The 17,621-nt window shown below is 36.3% G+C and overlaps 1 protein-coding gene across 1 annotated transcript in view; it reads left to right on the top strand.

The window, feature by feature from the left end:
• The first annotated feature begins 1,258 nt into the window (after positions 1 to 1,258).
• Positions 1,259 to 17,621, top strand: part of HOXB3 (homeobox B3) — a 29,743-nt gene continuing 13,380 nt past the window's right edge. Inside the window, exons 1-2 of the mRNA XM_086864368.1 lie at positions 1,259 to 1,353; positions 10,755 to 10,821. The gene's annotated coding sequence lies outside the window, so the exon portion shown is untranslated. The remainder of the gene's footprint in view (positions 1,354 to 10,754; positions 10,822 to 17,621) is intronic.

The following is a 17,621-nucleotide window of genomic DNA, read 5'->3' as shown; positions in this document are numbered from 1 at the left end:
TAAAATAAAATATAAGATAAAATATAAGATAAAATATAAAAGAAAATATAAAAAATATAAAATATAAGATAAAATATAAGATAAAAAATAAAATAAAATATAAAATAAAATATAAAATATAAGATAAAATATAAAATAAAAAATAAAATAAAATAAAAGAAAATATAAAATATAAGATAAAATATAAAAGAAAATATAAAATATAAGATAAAATATAAGATAAAATATAAAAGAAAATATAAAAGAAAATAAAAAAGAAAATATAAATGAAAGTATAAATGAAAATATAAAAGAAAATAAAATGAAATACAATAAAATATAAAATACAATGAAGTTCAATACAATACAATAAAATAAAATATAAAATAAAATATGTAAAATATGTAAAATAAAGTAAAGTAAAATAAAGTAAAATAAAATAAAGCAAAATAAAATAAATATATAAAATAAAGTAAAATAAAATAAAATAAAATAAAATAAAATAAAATAAAATAAAATAAAATAAAATAAAATAAAATAAAATAAAATAAAATAAAATAAAATAAAATAAAATAAAATAAAATAAAATAAAAAATACGAAACCAGGGAAAACCGGGGTTTGGCTGAGCCAAGCTCCGACAAAACCAAACCCCAGGACTGGTTTAGGAAATGCTTTGAGCGGGGAAATAAACCCAAAATCGCGGTTTTTAACAAAGAATTGTGTTCCTTTGAGAGGCAGAGCGGGGCGAGGGGTCCGTGCTGGAGTTGGGTTGGAAAGTCCATTTTTTTTTTTAATAAAAAAAAAAATAAAAAAAAAAAATTAAAAAAAAATTAAATAAAAAACTCTCTGTTCCGGTGGAAGGTCACAGTGGTCCTTTGAGCCTGAAAGTGAGAGACCCCCTTCCCCCCTTCCCCATCACGTGATTCATTAAATAATTAATGCAGAGCTTGCAGAACAGATATGGATTCGTCAGGAAAATCGCGGGCGCGCTCTCCCCGTGCCTGACGTGAAATTCAACCGCCCTTTAAAAAGAGGGGGGAAAAAACCCAAAAAAAAAGATAAAAAGAGAAAAAAAAAAAAAAAAAAGATAAAAAGAGGGAAAAAAAGATAAAGAGGAAAAAAAAAGATAAAGAGGAAAAAAAAAGATAAAGAGAAAAAAAAAAAGATAAAGAGAAAAAAAGATAAAGAGGAAAAAAAAAAATCCGGGAGGGGAAAAAAAAAAAAAAGAAGAAAAAAAGGAGGAGGGGGGGAGAGAGAAAAGAGCGAGAGGGAAAAAGAAAGAGGGGGAGAGAGAGAGAGGAGGAGAGAGGGAGAGGAGTCTGCAATAAAACAATTCTCGGGGAGCGCCAAGCCACGCCGAGGGCTGGATTATTGTAAGTAGCAGGGGCTTCCCGAATTCCGAGCGTGTCTATATGTCCATGTAAATTTATTGTTTGTTATTAATGTTATTGTCGTAAAAATGTGACAAATCGCCGTCTTCATTTCCTCCCGTTCCTCTTCGCGCTGTGTGTTTATATCCATCCAGGCATTTCATTGATAAATTTATTTTTTTTTTAGGATTTTTTTTTTTTTTTCTCCGCTCCTTTTTATTATTTTTTTTTTTTTTTTTCCTCCCTTTTTCTTCCCCCTCCTCTCTTCTTTGATTTATTACAATAAACATGTCAGCGGCGGGCTCTGCTGCCATTGTGCGCGTGTTTGGGAGCCGGAGCTGTGTTGTTTATGGCGTTGCCCCAGATAAATCAAATTTTTCTATTTTTTTTTTCCTTTCCCTTCATTCCCCGAGCCAAAGCGATGATATTTCCGAGCGAGGATCTCTCCCCTTTTACCCCTCTCTCCCTGGAGTTGATTATTTCAGCCTCTCCGCAGCCATAGATCAGCCGCTAATATGAAAGCTCTATAGCTGGGGGTCTTAAATTACGGCGTCTGTGATTACCAATTAAAGAGAGATTTGTATAAATTTTGGGGGGAGCGGGAACGCCTCGCTGGAGTGGAAACCTCGGGGAAGAGCGAGCGCTCGGTATCGAAACCTCACCATCGCTTTACTTTTGGTGAAAAACTCATTTTCTCACCCATTTTAGCCCAGAATTCGGGTTTTTTAATGGAAATTAATAATCCGAGAGGGGCTCAGGGAACAATGAGGATCCGGGGTGACCCCAAAAGGTTCCCCTCACACCTCTGGAAACCCCTGAGAGGGGAATCAGCTCATTCTGGGGCTTTCTGAGCTCTCCCGGGGTTTTTTACATTTATTTTTTTTTATTTTATTTTTATTTTTTTATTTTTATTTTATTTTATTTTATTTTATTTTATTTTATTTTATTTTATTTTATTTTATTTTATTTTATTTTATTTTTATTTTATTTTATTTTATTTTATTTTATTTTATTTTATTTTATTTTATTTTATTTTATTTTATTTTATTTTATTTTTTTTTATTTTATTTTTATTTTATTTTATTTTATTTTATTTTATCTTATTTTATTTTATTTTTATTTTATCTTATATTTTTTTTTATTTTTATTTTTTTTTTATTTTATTTTATTTTATTTTTATTTTATTATTATTTTATTTTATTTTTATAGTATTTTTATTTTATTTTTATTTTAATTTTATTTTATTTTAATTTTTATTTTATTTTAATTTTATTTTAATTTTATTTTAATTTTTCCGCGGATTTTTTTAGGCTGGAGTTGGGCCAGGGGAGGTTGAGGATGCGCGGGATCAAAGTTGGAAAAAGCGCCCCGAGGTCGGAATTTCTCTTCAGGAGCCCGGCCTGGGCTTCACCTCGGGGGAAAAACAGAGCTGGGAGGAGAAAACGGAGCCCAAAATGGGCTTAAAACGGGCAAAACTCGGCCGGGAGCTGCTCCTGGGTGTAAAATATCGCCGGGAAATCCCAGCGGAGCCGCCGCGGCGGGCGGGGAGCGGATTGGTGCGCCGGAAATAAAGGGACAGCGCTTGTCGGATGGGGGAGAGCATCCTCTGAGTATCCCCCGTGTATCCGCTGAGTATCCCCCGTGTATCCTCTGAGTATCCCCCGTGTATCCTCTGAGTATCCCCCGTGTGTCCTCTGAGTATCCCCCGTGTATCCTCTGAGTATCCCCCGTGTATCCTCTGAGTATCCCCCGTGTGTCCTCTGAGTATCCCCCGTGTGTCCTCTGAGTATCCCCCGTGTATCCTCTGAGTATCCCCATCTATCCTCTGAGTATCCCCCGTGTGTCCTCTGAGTATCCCCCATCTATCCTCTGAGTATCCCCGTGTATCCTCTGAGTATCCCCATCTATCCTCTGAGTATCCCCATCTATCCTCTGAGTATCCCCCGTGTATCCTCTGAGTATCCCCCGTGTATCCTCTGAGTATCCCCCGTGTATCCTCTGAGTATCCCCCGTGTATCCTCTGAGTATCCCCATCTATCCTCTGAGTATCCCCCGTGTATCCTCTGAGTATCCCCCATCTATCCTCTGAGTATCCCCCATGTATCCTCAGAGCATCCTCTGAGTATCCCCCGTGTATCCTCTGAGTATCCCCCGTGTGTCCTCTGAGTATCCCCCATCTATCCTCTGAGTATCCCCCGTGTGTCCTCAGAGCATCCTCTGAGTATCCTCCGTGTATCCTCAGAGCATCCTCTGAGTATCCCCCGTGTGTCCTCAGAGCATCCTCTGAGTATCCCCCGTGTGTCCCCCGAGCATCCTCCGAGTATCCTCCGAGCATTTTCTGCGTATTCCCCGCACATCCCCCTAGTATCCTCTGAGTATCCCCTGTGCATCCTCCTGGCATCCTCTGTGTATCCCCTGCGTATTCCCCGAGTATCCCCAGAGCATCCTCAGAGGAAACCCCGTGAATCTCCATGTATCCCCCGTGTAACCCCCGTGTAACCCCCGTGTAACCCCCGTGTAACCCCCGTGTAACCCCCGTGCAGAACTGGGAGGCTCAGGAGGCAGCGCCGCCCTCTCCAAACTGCCCCAAATCTGCCCCAAATCTGCCCAATTCTGCCCCAATTCTTCCCCAATTCTGCCCAAATCTGCCCCAAATCTGCCCCAAATCTGCCCCAATTCTGCCCAATTCTGCCCAATTCTGCCCCAATTCTTCCCCAATTCTGCCCAATTCTGCCCCAATTCTGCCCCAATTCTGCCCCAAATCTGCCCCAATTCTGCCCAATTCTGCCCCAATTCTGCCCCAATTCTGCCCCAAATCTGCCCCAAATCTGCCCCAATTCTTCCCCAAATCTTCCCCAATTCTGCCCCAATTCTTCCCCAAATCTGCCCCAATTCTGCCCAATTCTGCGCCAATTCTGCCCAAATCTGCCCCAAATCTGCTCCAATTCTTCCCCAAATCTGCCCCAATCCTGCCCAAATCTGCCCCAATTCTGCCCAATTCTGCCCCAATTCTTCCCCAAATCTGCCCCAAATCTGCCCCAAATCTGCCCCAATCCTGCCCAAATCTGCCCCAATCCTGCCCAATTCTGCCCCAATTCTTCCCCAATTCTGCCCCAAATCTGCTCCAATTCTTCCCCAAATCTGCCCCAATCCTGCCCAAATCTGCCCCAATCCTGCCCAATTCTGCCCCAAATCTGCCCCAATCCGGCCCCAATTCTGCCCCAATTCTGCCCCAATTCTTCCCCAATTCTGCCCGAATCTGCCCCAATTCTACCCCAAATCTGCCTCAATTCTGCCCCAATTCTGCCCCAATTCTGCCCCAATTCTTCCCCAATTCTGCCCCAATTGTGCCCCAATCCTGCCCAATTCTGCCCCAATTCTGCCCCAATTCTGCCCCAATTCTTCCCCAATTCTGCCCCAATTCTGCCCCAATTCTGCCCCAATTCTTCCCCAATCCTGCCCAATTCTGCCCCAATTCTGCCCCAATTCTGCCCAATTCTGCCCCAATTCTGCCCCAATTCTGCCCCAATTCTTCCCCAGTTTTGCCCCAATTCTGCCCCAATTCTGCCCCAATTCTTCCCCAATTCTGCCCCAATTCTGCCCCAAATCTGCCCCAATTCTGCCCCAATCTGCCCCAAACCCTCTCCGGGCGGTCGCGTTGAAAGGCGAGAGGATGAACCCGGAGCTCTGGCGGCGCTTCCGCTGTTTTGGGTAATTTTTTTTGTTTTATTTAAATATTTTACAAGCTCCGACACGCGGGGAGTCAATAAAACTGACAACGGGAGCAAAGATTAAACGCTGGCAGCGGATTCTCGGCTGAGAATTCACCGCGATTTTCCTCCCCCCTCCCTTCCCTCCCAGCCCGGCCGGGGAAATCCAGCTCTGCCTGCCAGAATAAACCTTTGTGGAGCGGAATTAGGGGAATTCGACCGATTTCATTAAAAATTCAGGGACATCCAGGGACGGGGAGCGAGGCAGAAATGCGGAATCGCTCTCTGTCAAAGCCTGGGGGTAATTGGAGTTGTCGGCTCGCAGTGGGTGCAGGACCCCCTCCCCATTTCCCCCCCCTTTTTAATTTTATTTTGTTTAATTTTAAAAAGTTATTCTTATTAAATATATTTTTATTTATAGATAGAAGTATATAAAAATATATATAAGTATATATGAGTATATATAAGTATATATAAGTATATAAAAGTATATAAAAGTATATAAATATAAATATAAATATAAATATAAATATAAATATAAATATAAATATAAATATAAATATAAATATATGTCTTTATTTGTTAAATATGTTTATATTTATATATAAATATATAAAAATATATAAGTATATAAATATATATGTCTTTATTTGCTATATATGTTTATATTTATATTATTTATACAATTATATTATATTATATTATTTATATTATATATAATATATATAAGTATATAAATAAAAGTATATATTTCTTTGTTAAATATATTCATATTTATATATAAGTATATAATATATATAAGTATATAAATATAAATATAAATATATATAAGTACATAAAATATATAAAAATATATAAGTATATAAAAATATATAAGTATATAAATATAAATATATATATGTCTTTATTTGCTAAATATGTTTATATTTATATTTATTTATACAAGTATATAATATATATTAGTATATAAATATAAGTATATATTTCTTTGTTAAATATATTTATATTTATATATAAGTATATAATATATATAAGTATATAAGTATAAAAATATATATAAGTATATAAGTATAAAAATATATATATAAGTACATAAAATATATAAAAATATATAAGTATATAAAAATATATAAGTATATAAATATATATAATTTTATTTATTATTAAATATATGTATATTTTTAAATATAAGTATATACATTTATATATAAGTATATAAATATATATTTCTGATGATTTATTATATTATATTTAATTTTAAATTCCTCTATGAGAAATGCGGTCTCTGAAGAGGGGACCCAGCTCAGAGCCCCCCCCCCCCGCTCTGTAAATCAGTCTCGGGGCTTTATTTAATTGATTTATTTTATTTATAGAGGGTTTAATAAATCCCTTTGTGTGAGGCCGGGGGTCTCCGGCCCCCAGACCCTGCCCCGAGGGGAGCCCGGGCGCTCCGGGGGGCTCCGGACCCCAAAATGATCCCAAAATGATTCGGGTGGGATCCAAACATTCCCAGGGGAGCCGGGAGAGCCCCGGAACAGCCCCGGGAGCCAAAAACTGCGGGGAGAGCTCCGGAGCCTGGGGGAGACCCCCGACCCAAAACAGGAGCCCAGACCCAAAACAGGACCCCCGACCCAAAACAGGAGCCCAGACCCAAAACAGGACCCCCGACCCAAAACAGGAGCCCAGACCCAAAACAGGACCCCAGACCCAAAACAGGAGCCAGAGCCAGAGCAGGACCCAGAGCCGGGATGGGGAGGGGACCCCAGACCCAGAACAGGGAGGGGACCCCAGACCCAGAACAGGGAGAGGACCCCAGAGCCAGAATAGGACCCCAGACCCAAAAGAGGAGCCAGACCCAGAGCAGGACCCCAGATCCAGAACAAGGAGGGGACCCCAGACCCAGAACAGGACCCCAGACCCAGAACAGGACCCAGAGCCAAGAGAGGACCCCAGACCCAGGAGGGGACCCCAGACCCAGAACCGGGAGAGGGCCCCAGACCCAGGGTGGGACCCCAGACCCAGAACAGGACCCCGGACCCAGAACAGGACCCCAGACCCAAAACAGGAGTCAGACCCAGAGCAGGACCCCAGATCCAGAACAGGACCCCAGAGCCAGGGTGGGACCCCAGACCCAGGATGGGGAGGGGACCCCAGACCCAGAACAGGACTCCAGACCCAAAACAGGAGTCAGACCCAGAGCAGGACCCCAGATCCAGAACAAGAAGGGGACCCCAGACCCAGAACAGGACCCCGGACCCAGAACAGGACTCCAGACCCAGAACCGGGAGGGGACCCCAGATCCAGAACAGGACCCCAGAGCCAGGGTGGGACCCCAGACCCAGGATGGGGAGGGGACCCCAGACCCAGAACAGGACCCCAGAGCCAGGGTGGGACCCCAGACCCAGGATGGGGAGGGGACCCCAGACCCAGAACAGGACCCCAGAGCCAGGGTGGGACCCCAGACCCAGGATGGGGAGGGGACCCCAGACCCAGAACAGGACCCCAGAGCCAGGGTGGGACCCCAGCCCCATCAGTCAGAGCCCCCCTCTCCCGCTCCCCCGGGACGGGCTCAGGGCCGGGAAGGGTCTCCAAAAAACCTCCCCAAGAAGAATTTTTTTGGGGGAGATCCTCGCTGCCCCCGCAGCTCCTGATTGTTCCTCAGACCCTCAGGGCTCATCCCCGCTTCCCACCAGCTCCAAAATCCCAAATTTCCCAGGGACAGGAGAAAAAATTTGGCTCAGAGCCGCCGAGGGAAGCCGGGCCCAGCAGCTCCGCTCCCCTCTCAGCATCTTCTCCCATCCCCACATCCCTCCCTCCCCATTTTTAAATCCCCATTTCTTGACAAACTCACTAAAAACGAGGTTTTTCCCCCCCTCGCAGCCTCACACGGCGGATAAAACACCCGGGAGGCTCGGGCTGGGGGATAATTGGCTATTTCAAGTGGCTCGAGCGAGCGGAATTTCATTGATTTCTGGGCAATCAGCCCTTTCTCCTCGGCTGTCATCTCCTGCGAAGGTCCCGCTCCCAAAAGAAACCTCCCTCCCCTTTCCCCTCCCGATTTATTTTTTGCCCGGAGAGGAAGCGATTAACGCCGTAAATATGAGTCAACAGCACCTTAATTCAAAATTTATTGCGGGCGGCAGGGGAGAGTTATTTCACATCAAAGCCTGGCGGAGGCGCGGGGGAAAAAAAAATATATATATATATAAAAAAAAATTTAAAAAAAATTAAAAAAAATTTAAAAAAAATTAAAAAAAATTAAAAAAATAAAAAATTTAAAAAAATAAAAAAATAAAAAAAATAAAAAAAATAAAAAATTAAAAAAATTTAAAAAAAATTTAAAAATTTAAAAAAATTTTAAAAAATATAAAAAATTTAAAAAAAATTAAAAAAAATTTAAAAATTGAAAAAAACGAAAAAAAAATTAAAGGATAACGCGGAGTTTTGAGGTTTAGCTTCTCCTATTTTTTATTTTTAATGTGTTTGATGTGTTTTTAGAGCATCCCATCGGGCTCGGGGGAGCCGCTTCATTCTCATTTTAATTTTTAAAACCCGACTCGCAGGCGGCCGAGACAAAAGGGGAAAAAAAGTTCCGAGGCTTCGAAGCCAAACAGGGAAAAGTTTGGGAGCGGGGAGAGTTTTCTTTGAAGTTTTCTCCTTTTTCTTTTTTTTTTTTTTGCGGAGGGAGGAGGGAAAGGAGGGGGACACGAAAGAAATAAAAGGCAACAAGGGCGTTTCAACACTTCCCTGCTCGCAGCATCCCGAGATGAAAAGCGGGGCAATAAATCAGAGGCGATGGTGGCGATTTGACTTTTTGGGGGTTTTTTTTCCTCTTTTTTTTTGTTTTTTCCCTCTTTTTTTTGAGTTTTTTTTCTCCCTTTTTTGAGGGTTTTTTTTTCCTCATTTTTTTGGTTTTTTTTCTATTTTTGGGTTTTTTTTTCCTCTTTTTTGGGTTTTTTTTGAGGTTTTTTCCTCATTTTGAGTTTTTTTTCTCCCTTTTTTGAGGGTTTTTTTTCCTCTTTTTTTTTCACTTTTTCCTCTTTTTTGGGTTTTTTTTCCTCTTTTTTTTGGGTTTTTTTTGAGGTTTTTTCCTCATTTTGAGTTTTTTTTCTCCCTTTTTTGAGGGTTTTTTTTCCTCTTTTTTTTTTCATTTCTTTCCTCTTTCTTGGTTTTTTTTTCCTCTTTTTTGGGGTTTTTTTTGAGGTTTTTTCCTCTTTTTTGAGTTTTTTTTCTCCCTTTTTTGAGGGTTTTTTTCCCTCTTTTTTTTCATTTTTTTTCTCTTTTTTGGGTTTTTTTTTTCCTCTTTTTTGGCCGTTTTTTTGTTTTTTTGAGTTGTTTTTTTTTTTTTCCTTTTCCCTTCTTTGTTTTTTTAGCCCAGATAGGAGGGGAGGGGTTAAGGAGAAACCCTCGCGTCTCCTTTTGGATGTGAAACCCGTCAGGGTTTTTATTGGCAGCGCCACCGGGAGCTCGGGGGAGAAGCCTGAGAGAAACTCCGGCTGGAATTGTCCCCTCTGGAATTCCTCCGGGAATGGGAATCCGCGGCCTCCGGGATGGGGAGAACCGGGATCCAACCCCTCTCCCACCGGGAATTCCCATCCCATCACCTGCCGGCTTTGGGGTTTTTATTTTTATTATAATTATTTTTATTATTTAGGATGAGGAAGCTTTTCCCCCCCCCCAAAAAAAAAAACCCCAAGCAGGTTTTTGGGGATGGAATCCCCTCTCTGAGCTCAGCTCCAGGCTAAAAATAAACCCCCAAATCTCTTTTTTTTTTTTTGTGGCTACCGGGACCTCTCCAAAAAAAAAAACCCAAAAATCCCAAAATCCCTGGAAAAGGGCGAGATTTAAGGGATTCCCCTCCAAGGGCGGGGATGGGAGGAGATGAAAGAACCCAAAAAATCCTCTCTGCCTTTGGAACAACTTTCATCCCCTCCCTCCCCTCCTCTCTCCTTTTCCTTCCCCGACTTTCTCCCTCTCCTCTGGGGGTTTTTTTTCCCGTTTTTTTTTTCCCGGGATGAAACATCTGGAATCAATTCCCGGCTCTGGCCGGTTCCTGCCGGCTCGGGGAAGCAGAACCCGTTTGGTTCCCCCTCTCTCCAGCACCCCCTTGTCACCCTCTGTTTCAATCCTCTCGCAACATTTGAAGTCTTCATAAAGAGAAACAGCTTTTCCCGACAGATCCCGGGGATTCGGGACTGGGGGAGGGATTTTGGGGAGTTTTTCCCATTTTTTTCGGAGTTTTTTTCGCGTTTTTTGGGAGTTTTTTTTTCATTTTTTGGGGAGTTTTTCATAGGTTTTTTTGGTTTTATTTTTTTTTTTCCCCTTCGTGGCTCGCTGGTTCTCCAGGAGGGATCCTCATCCTTCCCATCCTTTCCATCCTTTCCATCCTTTCCATCCTTTCCATCCTTTCCATCCTTTCCATCCTTCCCATCCTTCCCATCCTTCCCATTATTTTTAATATTTTTGCCCCAATTTCTAATTTTTTCCCTCCGCTCCCTTCTCTTTGAAACCAACGCGTCCCACCCCCCAAAAAGAAAATTAAAAAAACCCTAAAAAATTAAAAAATAATAATTCAAAGCATCTTGAAGAAGGGGGGGGAAAAAATAAAAAATAAATTAAATAAATTCTCCCAATCCCACCGAGACCCAGCTGGGGGTGAAATAAAGTAGTTTTTTCTTAATTTTCCTGCTCCAGTGACGAATCCTCAGCGCCCCGAGCCGGATTTTTTCCTCCTTCTCCTTGGAGTTCTGGAGTCTCGCAGGTAAGAAGTTCCCAAAAAAAAAATCAAAATAAAAATCAAATAAATCAATTAAATTAATTAAATAAGGGGCCGCGAGCTGCAATTAATTGCTCCAAAATCTTTGATGAGGCTTCACCAGGAGCCGGAGCTGCCTCAAATTAATCGGGGGAGCTGAAAAGGAGCAAAAAAATTATCAAGAATCGGATTTTTTCCCAAAATTCCGATTTTTTTGGGGGGGTTTTTATCCCCCCTCACCAATTTTTTGGGGGTTTTTTTTTGGGGTTTTTTTTTCCCCCTCCCCGGAACGCATTTGTTAAAAGATTTCTCACCTTCTGTGCGGTTTGAAAAAAGAAACAAAACAAAACAAAACAAAAAAAGAGTTGGGAAAAAGTTGATTTATGACCCCAGCGAGTTTTTTTTTGTTGTTTACTCGGAGGGAATTCTAATTAAATCCCAAAAAAAAAAAAAAAAAAGGAAAAAAAAGGGATAAAAAAAAGGGTGAAGTTCCCAAAAATCCGCGCTGTCGCGGCTTTTCCCTCCCCAGATGTGCCCCCGGAACATCTGGATGCTCCAGCTGCTTCTCCTTCCCCAGGGGAACCCCAAACTCGGCTTTTTTTGCGGGGAAAAAATGAGATTTTTGGGGGGGAATGTTTGGTTTGGAGGGATGTGGGAAACGCCGGGTTTGGAAGGGAGGGCGTGGGAATTTCGGGTGGTGTTTTTTTTTTTTTTAATTCTTTGGATTTGCGCTCAAAATTTCTGTCCCAGGGAAGGAAAAATTCCCGTTTTCCTCCTCCCCCGGAACTTTTAAACGCGACAGGAAAATCCTTTGTGTGGATGGGGAGGGGGAAGGGGTTAAAAAAAAACCCAAAAAAATGGAATTAAAGCGGCAAAATTGGGTTGTAAATTGAAATTTCTTTGTGCTCTCCCCTCTCCTCCCTCCGGAGCGAGAGAAGAACTCAGGAGGAGCTTCCAGCTCCAAAAATCTCCTCAAACATCGGGAAAAGCGAGGAAGTTTTGGGCTCGGATTTATTTTCTATTATTTTCTATTATTTTCTATTATTTTCTATTATTTTCTATTATTTTATTTTATTTTATTTTATTTTATTTTATTTTATTTTATTTTATTTTATTTTATTTTCTATTATTTTCTATTATTTCCTATTCTTTTCTTTTCTTTTCTTTTCTTTTCTTTTCTTTTCTTTTCTTTTCTTTTCTTTTCTTTTCTTTTCTTTTCTTTTCTTTTCTTTTCTTTTCTTTTCTTTTCTTTTCTCTTCCCTTCTCTTCTTTTCTCTTCTTTTCTATTATTTTATTTTATTTTATTTTATTTTATTTTATTTTATTTTATTTTATTTTATTTTATTTTATTTTTATTTTTATTTTATTTTATTTTTATTTTATTTTATTTTATTTTATTTTATTTTATTTTCTATTATTTTATTTTCTATTATTTTATTTTATTTTATTTTCTATTATTTTCTATTATTTTCTTTTCTATTATTTTATTTTGTTATTATTTTATTTCACCATTTTACAATTGTATAATTTTATTTGATAACTTCATTTTATCTCACTGTTGAACCGAGCTCTCCATCCTCTGCCCAACGAAACCCGAGCAGAAACCGCAGCCCCTGAGTGGCCGTAATTTAATTGATTTGATCATAAATCACCAACTTCATGAAAAACCCGGAGTTTTCTCTGCAGTAAATTGATATTAATGAACATTTTGTGCTCTTTAACCCCCTGGGTTCCGTGCTGCTCCCGCTCAGCAGAATTTTCGGGAGGGGATGTGGATTTATTTCGTTTCTATTTGATTTTTTTAATGTTTGATTTATGTTTGATTTTGTTTTTTATGTTCGATTTATCGATTTGATTTATTTTTGATTTATTTTTGATTTTTTGATTTATTTTTGATTTATTTTTGATTTATTTTTGATTTATTTTTGATTTTTTGATTTATTTTTGATTTATTGTTTTATTTTTGATTTAATTTTGATTTATTTTTGATTTTTTGATTTATTTTTTTATTGATTTTTATTTATTTTTGATATATTTTTGATTATATTTTTTATTTATTTTTGATTTATTTTTGATTTATTTTTGATTTATTTTTTATTTATTTTTTATTTATTTTTTATTTATTTTTGATATATTTTTGATTTATTTTTGATTTATTTTTGATTTATTTTTGATTGATTTTTGATTGATTTTTGATTTATTTTTGATTTTTCCCACCTTTCTAAACCGACGTTTCTTCCACTCTCCTTTAAAAAAAAATCCGAATTTTATTCCCGGCGTGAGGAATTTGATCCCGGCCGGGAATTTCTTGAGAAAATTTTTATTTATTGGCGTCGAGCAGTGAAAAATGAGTTTATTTGGGATTTTTTTCCCCTCTGGGGACTCTCCCGGCCTTGCTGGGGATGGGATATTTTGGATTTTTTGGGATATATTTTGAATATTTTGGGATATATTTTGGATATTTTGGGATATATTTTGAATATTTGGGGATATATTTTGGATTTTTTGGGATATATTTTGGAAATTTTGAATATTTTGGGATATATTTTGAATATTTTGGGATATATTTTGAATATTTTGGGATATATTTGGAATATTTTGGGATATATTAGGAATATTTTGGGATATATTTTGAATATTTTGGGATATTTTGGGATATATTTTGAATATTTTGGATAGTTTGGGATATATTTTGAATATTTTGGGATATATTTTGGATTTTTTGGGATATATTTTGGATATTTTGGATATTTTGGGATATATTTTGAATATTTTGGGATATATTTTGAATATTTTGGGATATATTTTGGATTTTTTGGGATATATTTTGGATATTTTTGATATTTTGAGATATATTTTGGATATTTTGGGATATTTTGGGATATATTTTGGATTTTTTGGGATATATTTTGGATATTTTGGGATATAGTTTGGATATTTTGAATATTTTGGGATATATTTTGGATTTTTTGGAATATATTTTGGATATTTTTGATATTTTGGGATATATTTTGGATATTTTGGGATATTTTGGGATATATTTTGAATATTTTGGAATATATTTTGGATTTTTTGGGATATATTTTGGATTTTTTGGGATATATTTTGGATATTTTGGGATATATTTTGGATATTTTGGGATATTTTGGGATATATTTTGGATATTTTGAATATTTTGGGATATATTTTGAATATTTTGGGATATTTTGGGATATATTTTGAATATTTTGGATAGTTTGGGATATATTTTGAATATTTTGGGGTATATTTTGGATATTTTGGATATTTTGTCCCGAGGGGGGAGGAAAAATCCTGTGAAACCACCCCAAAAAAAATGGGGGAAAAATCGGATTTTTCCGCGTGGCTTTCCCAAATTCCCCAAATTTTTCCTCCGGGAGTTTTTTTTTTTGGAATCTTTATGGATTTTCCAGGCTTCTCCCTCATTCCCAGGATTCAGGAGAGGATTTCCCAGCACAGAAAAATTCCCGGAATTCCTCTTTTTCCTCCCCAAAACGCTCGCGTGGCTTCTCCGGGAAAATCTTTGAGGAGGAAAAAAATCTTTAAATCCTCATTTTTTCTCTCTGTTTTTTTTGTTTTTTTCCCCTCCTGATTTTTTTTTTTTTTAAATCTTTTGGGGGAGGAAGGTGAAGGGGTTAAAAAAAAAATGGGGAAAAAAAAAAAAAAAGCTATTTTCGTTTTTTTTTCCCGATCCCAAATCCCGTTATTTTTCCTTGGATTTCCGCTGTCGCTCTCCCCGTCCGTGTTTGTTTTCCTCCAGGCGCAAAGACATAAAAAAAAAAGGGAAAAAAAGTAAATTAAAAGTTTAAAAAAATCATAAAAATTATTAAAAAAAAAGGGGAAAAAAAAACCAAAACAGTCCCGGAAAAAAAAAAAAAAAAAAAAAAAAAATTAATAATAATAATAATAATAATAATAATAATAATAATAATAATAATAATAATAATAATAATAATAATAATAATAATAATAATAATAATAATATAAAATAATAATAATGATAATAATGATAATGATAATAATAATAATAATAATAATAATAATAATAATAATAATAATAATAATAATAATAATAATAAAAAAAAAAAAAAAAAAAAAAGTCCGGGATGGGAATTGGGAACCCGGAATTCCCGGGAAGTTTTGGGAATTCCTGGGATGTGCGGGAGGGATCCGCTCCTTTCCCGATTCTCGGGAAAATGGGCAAAAAAAACCCCAACAAAAACAACAAAAAAAATAAAAAAAAAATTCCGCTTGACGTAGTTGGGTCACGTGGGGAAAAATCCCAAATCCAAAGGATCGGGAGCAAAAGGAGGTCGGGAATGAGGGGGAGGAGAAGGGAAGAGGGGATGGGAATTCTCATCTTTTTTTTTCCCAAAATCTGCCAAACTCCCCCCAAAAAAAAACCCTCGTTGAGCCGGGAGGGGATTTTTGGGTTCCCCACGCGAGGATCAATCCCGGGGGGTTTTATTTTGATTTTATTTTGATTTTATTTTGATTTTATTTTGATTTTATTTTGATTTTATTTTGATTTTTAAATGATTTTATTTTGATTTTATTTTGATTTTATTTTGATTTTATTTTGACTTTTAAATTATTTTATTTTGATTTTATTTTGATTTTTAAATGATTTTATTTTGATTTTATTTTGATTTTATTTTGATTTTATTTTGATTTTATTTTGATTTTATTTTGATTTTTAAATGACTTTATTTTGATTTTATTTTGATTTTATTTTGATTTTTAAATTATTTTATTTTGATTTTATTTTGATTTTATTTTGATTTTATTTTGATTTTATTTTGATTTTTAAATGATTTTATTTTGATTTTATTTTGATTTTGATTTTATTTTGACTTTTAAATTATTTTATTTTGATTTGATTTTGATTTTTAAATTATTTTATTTTGATTTTATTTTGATTTAATTTTGATTTTATTTCGATTTTATTTTAATTTTATTTTGATTTTTAAATTATTTTATTTTGATTCCAAAGTGATTGATCATTAACCCTGGGATTTATCGCTTCTCCCAGCAAAGCTCGGGGGGGGAGGAAAAAACTCCGATCCCTCCAGTCAAACCCAGAATATTTTCATTTTTTTATCCTTTTCGGGGTTCCAAAAAGGCGGAAAAATTCAAAATACTGGTTTTTTTTGGCCAAAAAACCCAAAATAATAAATAAAAAGAGATGGGGGGAGGTCCCCCCGCAAGGCCACGCCCCCGAGAGAAATAATTAATAGATAAAAGAGATAAAAAAAAACCCAAATCAAAACAAAGAGCGCGGGGAGGGGGTGGGGGAAGCCTCGCTCCATCCAGGGAATTAATGAAAAACCAGGAAAAACAAAGAAAAACAAAGAAAAACACAAAACAACAAAAAAAACCCCGTTATTTATTCCGGCTCCTTGCTCGTTTCTCTTTTTCCCTCTTTCCCACCCATTTTTTTTCCCTCCTACCCCCATTTTTGGGGTGAAAATCCCGATTTTCCCTCTTTTCTCCATTTTTTTCCCCCCTTTTTCCCCTTCCCCTCTCCTTCCTTTGATTGAACTCGTGAATCGCCAACTCACAACTCATAAATATCATTTTTTCCCATTTTATTTTGATATTTTTTTCCCCTTTTTCTCAATTCCAGCTGCCTCTGCTGAGCCGGGGGGTGGGGATGGAAAACTTCCAAAAAAAACCCCGCGTGTAATAAAAATAATAAAAATGATAAAAATGATAAAAATGATAAAAATGATAAAAATGATAAAAATGATAAAATGATAAAATGATAAAAATGATAAAAATGATAAAAATTATACAATTATAAAAATGATAAAAATGATAAAAATGATAAAAATTCTAAAAATAATAAAAATAATAAAAATGATAAAAATGACCAAAATAATAAAAATAATAAAAATAATAAAAATAATAAAAATTAAAATAAAAATTAAAATAAAAATAAAAATACAAATTGAAATAAAAATAAAAATAAAATTAAAATTAAAATTAAAATTAAAAATAAAAATAAAAATAAAAGTAAAAGTAAAAATAAAAATAAAAATAAAAATAAAAATAAAAATAAAATAAAAATAAAAATAAAAATAAAAATAAAAATAAAAATAAAAATAAAATAAAAAATAAAAATAAAAATAAAATTAAAAATAAAAATAAAAAATAAAATAAAAATAAAAATAAAAAATAAAAAAATAAAAATAATAATAATAATAATAGTAATAATAATAAATCTGCAGGCAGAGGTTGAGGAAGGTCAGGGAACATCCGCGGGTGATTTATGGACTCGGGGATTTTGTCACAAGCGGAACATTTTTATTTCACATTAATAACATCAACATTCACAACGGAAACGGAGTTATTAAAACCCGGCCCGAATGTTTCCCAGAACGAAAATATTTTAAAATGAGATCGCTTTTGGATTTTTTTTTTTTTTTTTTTTGGCTTTTTTTAACCCTTTTTTTTCCTCCTCCTCGCGGAGTTGCGGTGAGAAATCTCGGAATTTTTTTTTTTGGGATGTTTTGGAGGCTCCAGGGTGTTAATTTTGGGAACAAATCGGGAACTTCCTCGTTGGGAAGGAGGAAATTGCCCAAAAAAAAATTAAAAAAAAATTAAATTTTCTCCATCTTCCAGGATTTTCCAGGAAAAAAAAAAAAAACCCTCCTGTTTTATTTTTTCCCCTCCTGTTTTATTGCTGTTAATTAACTGCGGGTAATTAATGTCGTTTAACACTGAAATGAGCAGGGTTGAGCCAGAATTCCCTCCCCACTCCCAAATTTTGGGAATCGCCTTCAGAG

Source organism: Cyanistes caeruleus, chromosome 27 (assembly GCF_971803275.1).
Source record: "Cyanistes caeruleus chromosome 27, bCyaCae1.hap1.1, whole genome shotgun sequence".
In the NCBI taxonomy this organism is placed as follows: domain Eukaryota; kingdom Metazoa; phylum Chordata; class Aves; order Passeriformes; family Paridae; genus Cyanistes; species Cyanistes caeruleus.
This window is presented reverse-complemented; position numbering and strand designations above follow the sequence as displayed.